This window comes from Echinops telfairi, unplaced genomic scaffold (assembly GCF_000313985.2).
Source record: "Echinops telfairi isolate 266 unplaced genomic scaffold, ASM31398v2 ScPeMD7_3533;HRSCAF=4204_1, whole genome shotgun sequence".
NCBI classification, from domain to species: Eukaryota; Metazoa; Chordata; class Mammalia; order Afrosoricida; family Tenrecidae; genus Echinops; species Echinops telfairi.
In genome coordinates, this window is record NW_022107432.1 from 25,593,046 (window position 1) to 25,606,506 (window position 13,461).

Genomic DNA, 13,461 nt, shown 5'->3' on the forward strand with positions numbered 1-13,461 from the left:
CCTTTCCATACAGGAATTGCAGGTGAGCTTTTAAAACTTAAAACCAGAACACAGTTGCCATTGAGTTGACCCTGACTCATGGTGGCCCCATGTGCATCTGAGTAGAATTGCATACCGTTGAGTTTTCCATGGTTGTGCTCTTCCGAAAGTAGATCACCAAAACTTTCCTCTTTTTTTTGCAATGACTCCGGATGGACCTGCCTGAGCATTTGACTGTGTCAAGCACAAGGGCACTTCCGGAGTAGCGGGTGCCCTACAGACCGCCTGCCCATTGGAACGCTGCCATCCTCACAATCACTGCTAGGTTGGAGCCCAGTGTTGCCACCAGTGTCAGTCCTTCTCCATGAGGAGCTTCCTCTTTTTCGCTGAGCCTCTACTTTGCCACACATGATGTCTTCATCTACAGCAGCGGTTCTCAACCTTCCTAACGCCGGCACCCTTTCATACAGGTCCTCATGTGGTGGTGACACCCAACCATACAATTATTTTCATTGCTACATCATCACTGTCATTTTGCTCCTGTTATAGTCATGTAAAGATCTGATGTGCAGGATGTATTTTCATTGCTACAAATTAAACAGAAGTCAAGCTTAATGATTAATCACAAAAACTATGTAATTATATATTGTGAAATATTTATTTCTAATGACAAACCAATGAAATGTCTTGAATCATGGTGTAGCATGGGTAACAGTCTTCATGCCAGGTACTCGGATGTGGGTGTCTCTGCAGGTGGGCGGATCTGCCTGGAGACGGATAGAGGAGCGGTGTCTCGGTTCCTAAGACCATCAGAAATGTGTTTCCCATGGTCTCAGTTGACCCCTGTGGAAGGGTCGTTTGACCCCCAAAGGGGTTGAGACCCACAGGTTGAGAACCTCTCATCTAGGGACTGATATCTCCTGATAACATACCTGAAGGTGGTGGAACAAAGTCTCACCATCCTGACTTCTGAGGAGCATCCTCCTGACTTCTTCCAAGAATAACTTATTTGTTCTTTGGACAGTCCAGAGTTCTTTTATTATTCTCCACTAACACCACCATTCAGAGCCATCAATGCTTCTACTGTCTTCCTTATTCACTGCTCAGCATTCACAGTCATAGTGGATGATGGTACACACCATGGCTTGGGTCAGGCACAACTTAGGCCTCAAAATGACATCGGTGTTTTTTTTGGTTAACAGTTTAAAGAGGTCGTTTGCAGCATGTAAGCTCAATGTAAGATGTCCTTTGATTTCTTCACTGCTGTTTCGTGGGTCTAGATTATGAATCCCCCCCTCCCTGGCCCACCAAAATGTAACCCTTGACAACTTCAATCTATTTTCTGTTTATCATGATGTTATTGCTCCGGTTGTGAGGATCTTTGCTTTCTTTACATTGAGGTGTAGTCCATGTTAAAGGCTGTAGTCTCTGGTCTTCATCAGTAAATGTTTCACTTTCAGCAAGCAAGATTGTGCCATCCAACTATCACACATTGTTAATGAACCTTCCTCCAGTGCCGATGCCTCATTCATCATCATATGCTGCAGCTTCTCTGATTATTTCTTCTTCATAAAGTTTTACAAGTATGGTGAAAGACTATAACCCACAAACTGCTTTCCTGATTATAAACCCTTGTTATGTTCAAATGCCTCTTGGTTCCATATGAGCACAATTAAGTGTGCCAGAATTCCCATTCTTCTAAATGATTTCCATAATTTGTATTAAACGACACAGTTTAATATTTGTGCAGAGCCAGTAAAACACTGATAATATGTTTGACATTTCCAAGGATATTCTTCTAGTCCACATCCTTTTCTAAATCCAGCTTGAATTTCTGGCAGTACCTTGTTGATGTACTGGGGCAATTGCTTATAAATTGTCTTCAGCAAAATTTCACTAGCATGTGAAGCTAATGATATTGTTTGATAATTTCCACATTCTTTACATCCAATATGGAACTCTTGGGTTGGGCAGTTGTCATCTAAATTTCTTGGATGAATGAGCATTTCTAGCAGAATTTGTTTGTTGAATCATCTTATGTGATTTTCCATCAATTCCAGGAGACTTGCTTTCACTAATACCTTCGCTGCAGCCATGACTTCTTTCAATTATCTTTTTTTTTTTAAATCATAGGCAACCTTCTGCATTAGCTAAACATTGGCCAATTCTTTTGGTACCACGATTCTGTAGTCTTTCCATCTTATTTTGATGTCTCCTGCATCGTCCAATATTTTTCCCCGTGTGCTGCTGTTCTTCTTAAGGGCTGTCAAGTCAGTTCCCACCCATAGTGATCCTGTGTACAGCCAAATGAAGCACTCCCCAGTCCCGGGCCATTCTCACAATTGTTCTTAGGTTTGCACCCATGGATGTAGCCATGGTGTCAGATCTTCTTCTTTTTCACGGCTCCTCTGCTTTGCCAAGCGTGATGTCCTTCTCCAGGGACTGGTCTCTCCTGACAGCACGTCTAAAGTGTGTGAGATGATAGCTCACTGTTCTTGCTTTTGAGGAGAATTCTGGCTCTCCTTCTTCCAAGACAAATCTGTTTGTTCTTTTGGCAGTCCGTGCATGGTACGTTCAAGATTCCTTGTCAGCACCACAATTCAAAAGCATCGATTCTTCTTTGGTCTTCCTTATTCAATGTCCAACTTTCATGTGCATAGGAAGCAATTAAAAATGCTATGACTTGGGTCAGGCGCACCTTAGTCCTCAAAGTAACATCCCTGCTTTGCAACACGTTAAAGAGGTCTTGTGCAGCAGATTTACCCAATGTGACATGCCATTTGATCTCTTGACTGCTGCGTCTCTGAGCATTGATAGTGGATGCAAGCAAGATGAAATCCTTGACAACTTCAATCTTTTCTCTATTTACCATGATGTTACTTACTGGTCCAGTCATAACTGAAGCCGTAGGTAACATTGTGCCCATAGAATCTTTCAGGATGGCAACTTGAGGCTTGGATGGCCTCTGTAGTTCTTTCAGTTTGAGAAATGCCTAGGGTATTCTTTGCTTTTGGTTTTCTAACTTCAGATCTTTACAAATTTTGTTACAGTAATTTACATTATGGTTATTTTTCACTCCATTATTTCAGCTTGAGAATTGCTGAGTGTATTCTTCTGCATTTTTCCCCCTTACATTTTTTGGTTTTCTGAGCACTTCATTGTAATACTTTATTGTTAATTTTAATGCTTCATTTCACACAATACTTCATAATTTTTAATACTTCATTTAACACAATGGCTCATATTTTATTATAACTTTTTACTATAATACTTTACCCACCAGTCCTCTGTCAGTGTATCACACTGTAGTGGCTAGCGCGTTGCTGTGATTCAGGTAGCTATGCCACCAATATTTCAAATGTCCTTAGGGTCAGCCGTGATGGACAGGTTTTAGTGGAGTTTCTAGACTAGGACAGACTAGCGGGAAGACCTGGAGGTCTACCTATAAAATATTTGGGCAGGGAAAACCATATGCTATTGCGGTGGAACATTGTCTCACATAGTGCTGAGCAAGGGAACCTTTGGTTGGAAGAGCTGCCTGCTCAAAGTAGAGTCCAGTTTAATCACATGAATGGAATAATGTTTCTGGGACTTTCCTTTGCTGATGTGGCACCATTCACAATGTTTAAAAAGAAAAGAAAAAACAGCTTCAAACATTCATTCATGGTTGCAGTGTGCAATATACGAATGTATACATCTTTAAAAAGTGGAAGCCATTAAACAATGAGACGGATTGTAAAGAGATGGAGGACTTAGGCATTAGCGAGCTGAAGTGGGCTGATATTGGACATTTCATAGTAGACAATCTGTGCCGGTCTTCTGTGCTTGGAATAGGAATTGAAGGGAGTGATGTGTTATTCAACTTCAGAAAGAACATTTTAATAACGATCCTGAAATACAACATTGTCAGTGATAGAATAATATCCACACACCTACAAGGAAGACCAGTTAAGATGACTATTATTCAGATTTACTCACCAGCCACTAATGCCAAAGATTAATAAATGAAAGACTTTTACCAATTTCTTGAGTTTGAAATTGATCAACGTGCAATCAAGGTGCACTGGTAATTCCTCGCGATGGGAATCTGAAAACTAGAAACACAAAAGGATCAGTTTGAAAACCGGACCTTGGTGATCAAACAAAAACTAAAAACAATGCTAGAGATCACACCATAGAATTTTGCAAGACCAATGACCTATTCTTTGAGTGGTAGTTACATAATCTGGTGTCAATTTGAGGATTAAGAGTGAAGGGGTGGAGTTTATCCCGTCAGTCATGTGATAGCCAATGAGGCCTCTGTGTGGGCATGGCCCTCTCCTGAGGATTCTGGGAACTCTGGTACTTCCTCCTTGGAGGCAGGAGACACACTCTTTCTCTGCTCACTCCCTGAGAGACACTCTGCTGAAAAGCCACACAGAGATAGGCTGATGACAACAAGAACCTCAAAGCTGGAGAAGCCATGTGGAGACCCTTGCCAGGGCTGAGATACTTACAATGTCACTGGATCCACAAGACTTCCCACCCACTGGTCGGTGATCTTGCATTTGGCATCTTTGTATGTATTTTGTGAGTCTGAAGAGAACTTTATGGATTGGTGTCAGGCATATGGGGTAATATTGGACTGAGGGACTTGATCTGGACTTGGCTGGGATGTTTTCTCAATATTCTCAATATTCAATTGTTCTTGTATATAAAGTTCTTTCCTATATGCATATGGGTGTCTATGAATTTGTTTCTCTAGTCTACCCAGACGAACACTCTTTGGAAATACCTTTTTCATGTATATCAATGGCAACTGGACATATGGGTCTAGCGAAATTGAACATAGATGAATCAAATGAACTATATCTGCAGAAAGAGATGATGACGAAGTTCAATATCATCCGTCTGAACAAGGCCTGTGCCAGCTATGGAGTGGACCATCAATTGTCTATACGCGAGTTCAAGTTGAAGCTCACTAAAATTAGAACAAGTCCACCTGAGCTGAAGTATGGCCTTGCCTATATACCCCGCCTGTGCTTGGAGGCTATCCCAAGAATAGATTTGACCCAGTGAACATGAATGACTGAAGTTGTGGGATAATGTCAAGAACATCATACATTTAGAAAGTAAAAGGTTGTTAAGAAGACAGGAGAGAAAGACATGGCAACAAATGGATGTCATAAGACACTCAGAAACTTGTTCTTGAAAGCAGAATAGTTGAAACAAATGGAAGAAACGAGGAAGTAAAGGAGCTGAACTGAAGACTAAAGGGAGGTCGACGATGAGAGTATAGTGTTATAATGAAAAGGAAACTAAACAAAAGACAAACCCACTGCCCCAGCGTTTATTCTGTCTCACAGCGACCATAGAGGGCAAGGGAGAGCTGCCCCTGTGAGTTTCCAAGGTGGTAAATCTTTATGGGGCCAGAAAGGCTTATCTTTTTTTGTCCAAGGAGCTGGTGGGTTTGAACTGCTAACTTTGTGGTTAGCTGCCCAATGCATACCTCACTATGCCAGTCATAGCAGCCCCACAGTGCCGGGTAGAACTGCCCTGCTGTTTTCGAAGATTGTAACTCTATACGTGAGTAGAAAGACCGGTCTTTCTCCTGCAGAGCAGACTGGTGGTTTCGAACTGCAGACCTTGTGGATCACAGCCCAACTAGTAACTACTATGCCATTAGGGTTATAGGCACTGCTAAAACATGGGCAGTATTAAAACAAGATGGATAAAATGGGCAGTAGGACACGATACACAATTTCTCAGCAATCATTTCAATATTGATAAAGGCTCTGTGGTAGGCAGTTTAATTTCTCCAAAATATTTCTGTTGCTTTTCTGTTCTCAGAGAGCTGTTGGATTAAAGGAAAGTCCCCTCGTGCAACCAGCTCAGGACAGAGAGGAGACTTTGTGAGTTGTTTTGCTGTAGTTTAGGAACAGGGCTGGTGGAGGAGGACCCAAGCTGCAGCTGAGACTCTCACTCTATCAGGGTCTGCTGCCTGCAGCTCAGAGAGCACCGTGTGCAAGCATGCCACCCAATATGTCCCCCAGTGTATGGCCAACCCTTGCATGCTCTGCTGGATTGGCGGGCTCTTCGTATAGCCGATGCTGTTGGTTTCCCCGTCCCATTAGCATTCAGGGGCATGGTGGGGTTAGGAATTGAGTTGCTAACTGCAAGGTCAGACGTTGGAATCAGATAATTTCTCTTTTGGTGGGGGGCCGGGTGGGGGAAGATAGATGGTCTGTTCTCATAAAGATTCACAGCCTTGGGGCCTCCCGGGAGCAGTTCTCTTCTGTTCTATAACACCACCAGGAGTCAGAATCAACTTGGTAGTGGGGTCTGGTTTTTCCATAAGTTATGATAACTCTTTTCTGCAAGAAACATAGGCACTGCCTGAGGGCTTTCTCTGGCAACTGGAGCAGGCTCAGCAGTCCCCCAAGGAGTAGAGTGGGGAACAGGCCCTGGGCAATGATGAGCGGCCACTGTCCTACAAATAGCCCATTCTGAAGGATGCTCTGTGCAGTCTCCCAGAGGTTCCCCCGTGGGGTTGAAACTCCGTTGCTCACAATAGTAACCTGCTCATTAAGCGAAGCTAAAACCTGGCTCTGCATAAACTATTCAGCGGCTGCTGCTTCTGAAGTGGGGAGCCAAGCCCTTTGTTGTCTGCTCTTAGTCTGGGGGCACCACCGACCCTGCTGGCATTTGAAATACCGGTGACATAGCTTCCAGCACCACAGCAACACACAAGCCAACCAAGGGACAGACAATGGCGGCTATGCATAAGGGTTTCAGCGTCTTTTGAGAGGTTCTATAGGCAAAACACTGAATGATGCAGGACGCATCGAGAGAAGATGGAAAGAATACGCAGAGTCACCATAGCGGGAAGAACTAGTCGATGGGAGCAAGAACCAATAGTGCTGAAGGAAGAAGTTCAAGCCGCACTGAATGCATTAGCCCAAAATGGAAAACGCGTTGAAATGTTTCAGAAAACGGAAGCAGCACTGGAAGCACTCATTTATGCCTAGGAACTTGGAGGATCCTGGTCAACCAGAAGAGATCCATATTTGTGCCCATTCCAAAGAAAGGTGATCCAACAGGATGCTCCAACTGTATCACGCATACCCCCCCACCCCCAACACACAACAACAACAGTTGCAGCAGCACATTGAGAGGGAACTGCCAGGAAATGCAGACTGGTTTCAGAAAAGGATGTGGAACAAGGGATATCATTGCTGATGTCAGATGAATCCTGGCTCAAACAGAGACTATCAGAAAGATGTTTACTTATGTTTCATTGACTATGCAAAGGCATTCCACTGTGAGGATCACCTTGAGAAGAATGGGAATTCTGGAACACTTCATCTGGAACTTGTACATGGATCAAGAGACAGTTTGGCAAACAGAAAAAGGGAATACTGCATGGTTTAAAATCAGGAAGGGTGTGCATCAGGGTTGTCCTCTCAGCTCTCACCATACATGTTCCATCTATATGCTGAGCAAATCATCCGAGAAGCTGGATTGTATGAAGAAGAGTGTGGTGTCCGGATGGGAGGAAGGCTTACTAACAACCTGTGTAATGCAGATGACACAGTCTTGCTTGCGGACAGTGAGACGGACTTGAAGCACTTACCGATGAAAATCCAGGATGGTCACCTTCAGGATGGATTACAAGTCAATGTTAGGAAGACCAGAATCCTCACCACTGGACCAATATCTCCATCATGGTAAATGGAGAAAGGCTACAGTTGTCAAGGAGTTTGTCTTACTTGCGTCCATAATCAATGCTCATGGATGCAGCAGTTCAAGAGCTCAAAAGACATATTGCATTAGATAAATCTGCTGCACACGACCTCTTTAAAGTATTGAAAAGCAAGGATGTTACTTTGAGGACTAAGGTGTGCTTGACAGAAGCCATGGTATTCTGTGTTGCATCATGTGCATGTGAAAGTTGGACATTGAATAAGGAAGACGTAGAAGAATTGATGCATTTGAATTGTGCTGGAGAAGAATATCGAAAGTACCATTGGCTGCTAAAAGGAAAACATGATCTGTATTGGAAGAAGTAAGGCCAGGTCCTTAGAGGCAAGGATGGCAAGACTTCGTCTTACATACTTTGGCGATGTTATCAGAAGAGTCCAGTCTGTGGACAAGGACATCGTGTTTGGTAAAGCGCAGGGCCGGCCCTAAAGAGGAAGGCTCTCAGCAGGATGGATTAGCACGGTGGCTGCATCCGTGGGCTCAGGCACAGGAACAATTGTGAGGACCATGAGGACCGCAGGATCAGGCGGTATGTCCTTCTGTCCGGTTGTGCATGGGGTCTAAGCCGACTTAATGGCACCTAACAACAGCAACAAGCACCTGGCACCCTGTACTGACCTCCTACTCTTTCTTGTCCCAACCAAATGACTTGTCCTGAAATCATCCCTTCAAGACCCACTATTGGATCAAGTAGAAAGAAAATGTTTTGGAAACATCGATGGCCACATATGTCCAAGTGTGCTTAATACAACTGAAGGATGGGTTGTTATAAGATTTGTAAGAGCCCCCTAAGAAAATTACTTTTTAAAAATCCACTTTTGGAGAACTCAGACCAAGCCTCCTAGGATGCTTCATTCTCCCTGCTCTGCCAAAGCCGGTATTTCCCAGAATGGGTGATCTCATCCCCTGGCTGGGAGGGTGGGGGAGCACTCGAATGACCCAAAGGAGCTGCAAAAGCAGATACCCAGACTTTATCTTGGCTTATGGTTATAGTCCAAAAACAAAAGCCAAACTCACTGCCATCAAGTGGATTCTGGTTCATAGCCCCACTATAGGACAGGGTAGAACTGCCCGTGGGGGTTTCTGAGACTGTAACTCTTTACAGGAATAGAAGGCCTTGACTTTCTCCATCATGGGCTATAGTACAACAGTCTTTAATTCCAGGGGTGGGGGGGGGAGTGCTGAGTAATTTTTTTTTTTTTTTTTTCTGAAAAGGGGATGATAAGCCAAATAAGTTTGGGAACCTATGGCCTAAGCATAGAGAAGATCCTGTCTCCATGGGAGGGGGCTCCAAATTGGGAAAGGAAAGGGGGCTCTATTTTATTGTCTCTATATCCCCAACACAGTACCACACATAGAGATGGGGACTTGGGTGTCACAAACTCGTCTATTGATTGGGATGAATTAACTCAAGTCCGCTCTGCCATCCATCTGCTGTGTGATCTTGAGCAAGTCGCTTTAACTGTTGGAGCAACCAGGAATCCCATCTTCACAGAGAGAATGGGGACTTCTCCCACTTAGACAGTGGGAAGAGATAAAAGCCGTGGAAACTTGGGGACGGGGTGAAGGATCAGGAAGCTGCCTCTTCTCCTGTGGCTGTTTCTTAGAACACCTAACCAGCAATGTTTCTGTGGCTGAAAAGCAGCTGCCACTTTCCCATTGAAATTCTTTTATTTGACAAAGTGAATAATCTTGGTGGAAGAAAGAGACATCATATTTTCTGTATGATTCATTTAAAGCTGTTTCGCTTTGGGTTAAAAATACATGATTTCTGAATATTTATTCTGAATTAGCCCTTGTGAAAAAGAAGAGAAGGCTGTTGCTCACCAATCTTCCCGTGTTCTAGCTGAGAAAACAGACCAGTGGGGGATGGCTCTGCCCCCGCGTCCCAAGGCTGGGTCTTCACTAATTCACCTTGGGCAGGAGCTGTGTGGGTGTGGGCTGTGCTTTGTCGAACCCAAATGGACACAGTCCTGCCAACCCAGAGCTCCCAGTGCCTTGGGGACAGAAGGCATGAACAGAATGGTGAAACTGAAGGTTGCACGGTAAATAGAACCACAGACAGGAACCTGTTTCTCCAAGACTCACGTAGCAGATCTAAGCTTGAGGTGAGGGGAATCCCCAGAGAAAGCACCCTGAGGAAGTCTCTTCAGCTCGGGTCTGAGGCATTACCTGAGAGGAAGAAGAGGAAGGGAGCCTGTACCCAGAGGTAGATGGAAGCTGTGAAGGCCTTTGGGGCCAGTGTGGAGAAAGGGGCATTGAGTGAGGAAACAACACAAGTCCCTGAAGGCCATGTGGGGTGGACCCCAGAGTCGAAACCAAGTCTCATTCATGTTCTTCTGTCAACAATAGACGTTTTCAACATACAGAAAAGTTACACCATGGGCCCCCGTACTCCCACCACCTAGACTATCCAACTCTTTCTAAAGTTTTGACAAGTTTGCTGTTTTGCATCCCTTATCCATCCGTAAGAAAGTAGGTGCACCTGGCTGATGAGCAAACGGTGGCTAGGATCGAGTCCACCCAGAGGCACCTCAAAAGATAGAACTTGTGACCAACATGGGATGGTCACGTGTTGGGATGAACTCGATAGAAACAGGGCTGTTCTTTTGTAAAGGCACTTGGCAGTCAGTTAGCCATACCATCCGTGTACTTCACCCCCGAGCGCTTCCGCATGCATATCCTATCATTGAGAAAAAAAAAGATGGCTGCGTAACCCAAATCCATATCAAGACACAAAGCGTTCTTTCACCTCAGAACGCCCTCTTGTGCCCTTCTCAGGGAATGCCCACCTCCCACTTGGCGGCAGCGGCTATTGTGATGGTTTGTACCCTATGTTGGATGATTCCGGAACTTCATCTAAATGGGATCACTTAACGTGTCCTCTTTAGCACTGCTCTTTTATGGCCTCCCAATTGGCAGGTCCTTGTCCTGCTTTATTAGCCAATTGAAAGAGAGTGGACACTGCCCAAAGCAACCTGCTAGCTGGGAATTTTATTGTCTGCACAGACCAAGACCAGCACAGGGTCTTGTGACCCAAATACTGCCGGCTCTTGAATTGGGGCACCCGGGTCTTTTATCCCCTTAGACTTCCAGGATTAGGACTTCTTCCTGTTCCTCCCCAGCCTAACCCACCTCTGCCATCAACAGAGGTCTGGCTGTTGAGTTGCATCCTCTCTGATGTTCTCTAGGTGCTTTTAAAAAACGGGCTCCTGGAAAACGTGGGTCAGGTAACGTGTTCCTTTCCAGTGATTCTTGGGTCTTGAGTCACTACTGATATATGGGCTGCACATAATCTCTGTGTTAGTCCAGGTAAACTGGAGAAACAAATTCATATGTGTATAAGAAAGAGGTTTATATACAAGAGCTGTTGAGTATTGAGAAAACATCCCAGCCCAGTCCAGATCAAGATCAAGTCCATAAGTCCGATAGTAGCCCATATGTCTGATACCAATGTATAAAGTCCTCTTCAGACTCACAAAATACATGCAATGATGCTGAATGCAGGAGGATCACAGGCCAGTGGGTTGGAAGTCTTGTGGATCCAGTGGCGTTATAAGCCTTTCAGCACTGGCAGGGGTCTCAATGTGGCTTCTCCAGCTCTCAGGGCATAGCACCATGTGTCTTGTCAGTAGAGTGTCTCCCAGGGAGTGAGCAGAGAGAAGTGTCTCCTGCCTCCAAGGAGGAAATACCAGAGTCCCCAGAATTCTCAGGAGAAGGCCATGCCCACACAGAGGCCTCATTGGTTATATCTTGATTGACAGTCCAGACTCCACCTCTTCATTCATAATCCTCTCAAAATGACAACAGATGATGTAACTACCACACTCTCAGACCTGGTTCAGGCTGGAAAGGGGTTTGGACTATTATTTGCAGGAAGATCTTTGAGATGGATGCTCAGATAGGCAAGATGGAAGATTTAGGAAACAGAAGGGTGAGTAACCATAAATGCCAAGTGAGGAGTCAGGCAAAAGGAGATGTCGGTACAAGGGTTTCACCGTCACTCAGGGATAGCATGCTATTGCCTGCATCAAAAGTGTATTCCTTTTTATTGCTGAATAGTATTCCAGGATATGCCTATATCACATTTGGGCTATCCCTTCTTCTGTTAATAAAAAGTGGATCCTTTCCAGGTTTAAATGATTGTGAATGGCACCTTTACTAACCTTTCTTGTACAAGTCTTATTGAGGACCGGTGTTTTTATTTTTCTTTGGGATAAAATTGTTGGACCATAGGATTTATGTATATTTAGTTTTATAAGAAACATATGTATGCTGTTCCAAAATGGCTGTATTATTGTGTATTCCTTCTTACCAACAGTGTGAGCGAATTCTAGGTGCTCCATATAATTGTCCACACTGGGGGTCTTGGTCATTTTCATTGGAGCCATCTGGTGAGTGTGTCACCATAACTCGTTCTGGCTTTAATTTACGTGTTGATGCTGGGAACTGTATCTCTTTCCCCCTAATAAGTTAATGCCCCTTTACATGACCATTTTTAATATTTTAAAACGTTTTATTGTGCAATAGGTGCAGGTTAACAGAGCAAATCATCTTCACACCCCCCACCCCCCCAACAACTTATCAAACCTGAGAATGGCTTGAGCGGTCTTTTACAATAATTTACCCATTTTTAAAAAGTGGGTTGCATTTGAAAAGTTGTTTACATACATGCTGCATACATGTCGTTTGCCAGACATATGGGGCGGTACCTAAAACAACAACAAAATGGAAAAAGACCCCACTGGGCGGAGCTTTCATAGTGCACAGTCCCCCCAACTTCCCACCCCTCTGCCAGGGGATTATGAAGCCACTCGCTCTGAGTCAGTGCACCCCATGGCGTCACCAAGGGAGGTTCCATCTGGTCACAGTGCACTTTTTCGACTGGCAGTTTCGCTTGGACCTCACTTTTGTGATGGCCAATTTCAGAGAACAGAGTGTGGCTGTGAAGTTTTGTTTCTTGCTCAGGAAAAGTGCTGCAGAAACTGTGGTGATGTGGCACACAGCTCACAAGGACCACGCTATGGGAAAAGCTCAAGTGTACAGGTGGTTTTCTCATTTAAAAAAAGGTGAACTATCGATTGGTGACAAACCTGGTTCTGGACATCCATCAACTTCCTGAATGGATTAAAGTGTTGACAAAATGTGTGCACTTGTGCTCAACTGACGGCAGACCATTGAAGACATGGGGAAGTTATCTGGACTATCTTGGAGCTCAATTCCGCAAATTTTAACAGATTTGGGAATGAGAAGGGTCACTGAAAATGTGTGCCTCGGGTTCTGACTGACCAGGAAAAAGAGTGTCCAGTGGATACATGCCGTGCTTTGAAAGAGCAGCTCTGAAATGACCCAGACTTTTCCCCCCAGGGTCATGGACGATGAAGAGACAAGGTGCTATTCTTATGACCCCTAAAAGCAACCAATCCTGTGGAATACACCATCGTCACCTCACCCAAAACAAGCTCATCAAGTGACATCAAAGATCAAAACAACGCTCATTTGTTCTTTTGACGTGAGGGGAGAGTGCAGTTGGAGTCCACTCCACCAGGTCAGACTGTTCATCAGCTTTCTAGTTAGAGGTTCTGAAAAGATTGTGTGACAGTGTCTGACAGCAGACGGGGGACTGGGTTGCCACCAAGACAAGGCACCTGCTCACACAGCCATCTCAGTTTGTCAGTTTGGGGCAAAAAACAGCAGGTGTCTCTTGCCCCATGCATCTTACTCACCTGACCTCACTCCATG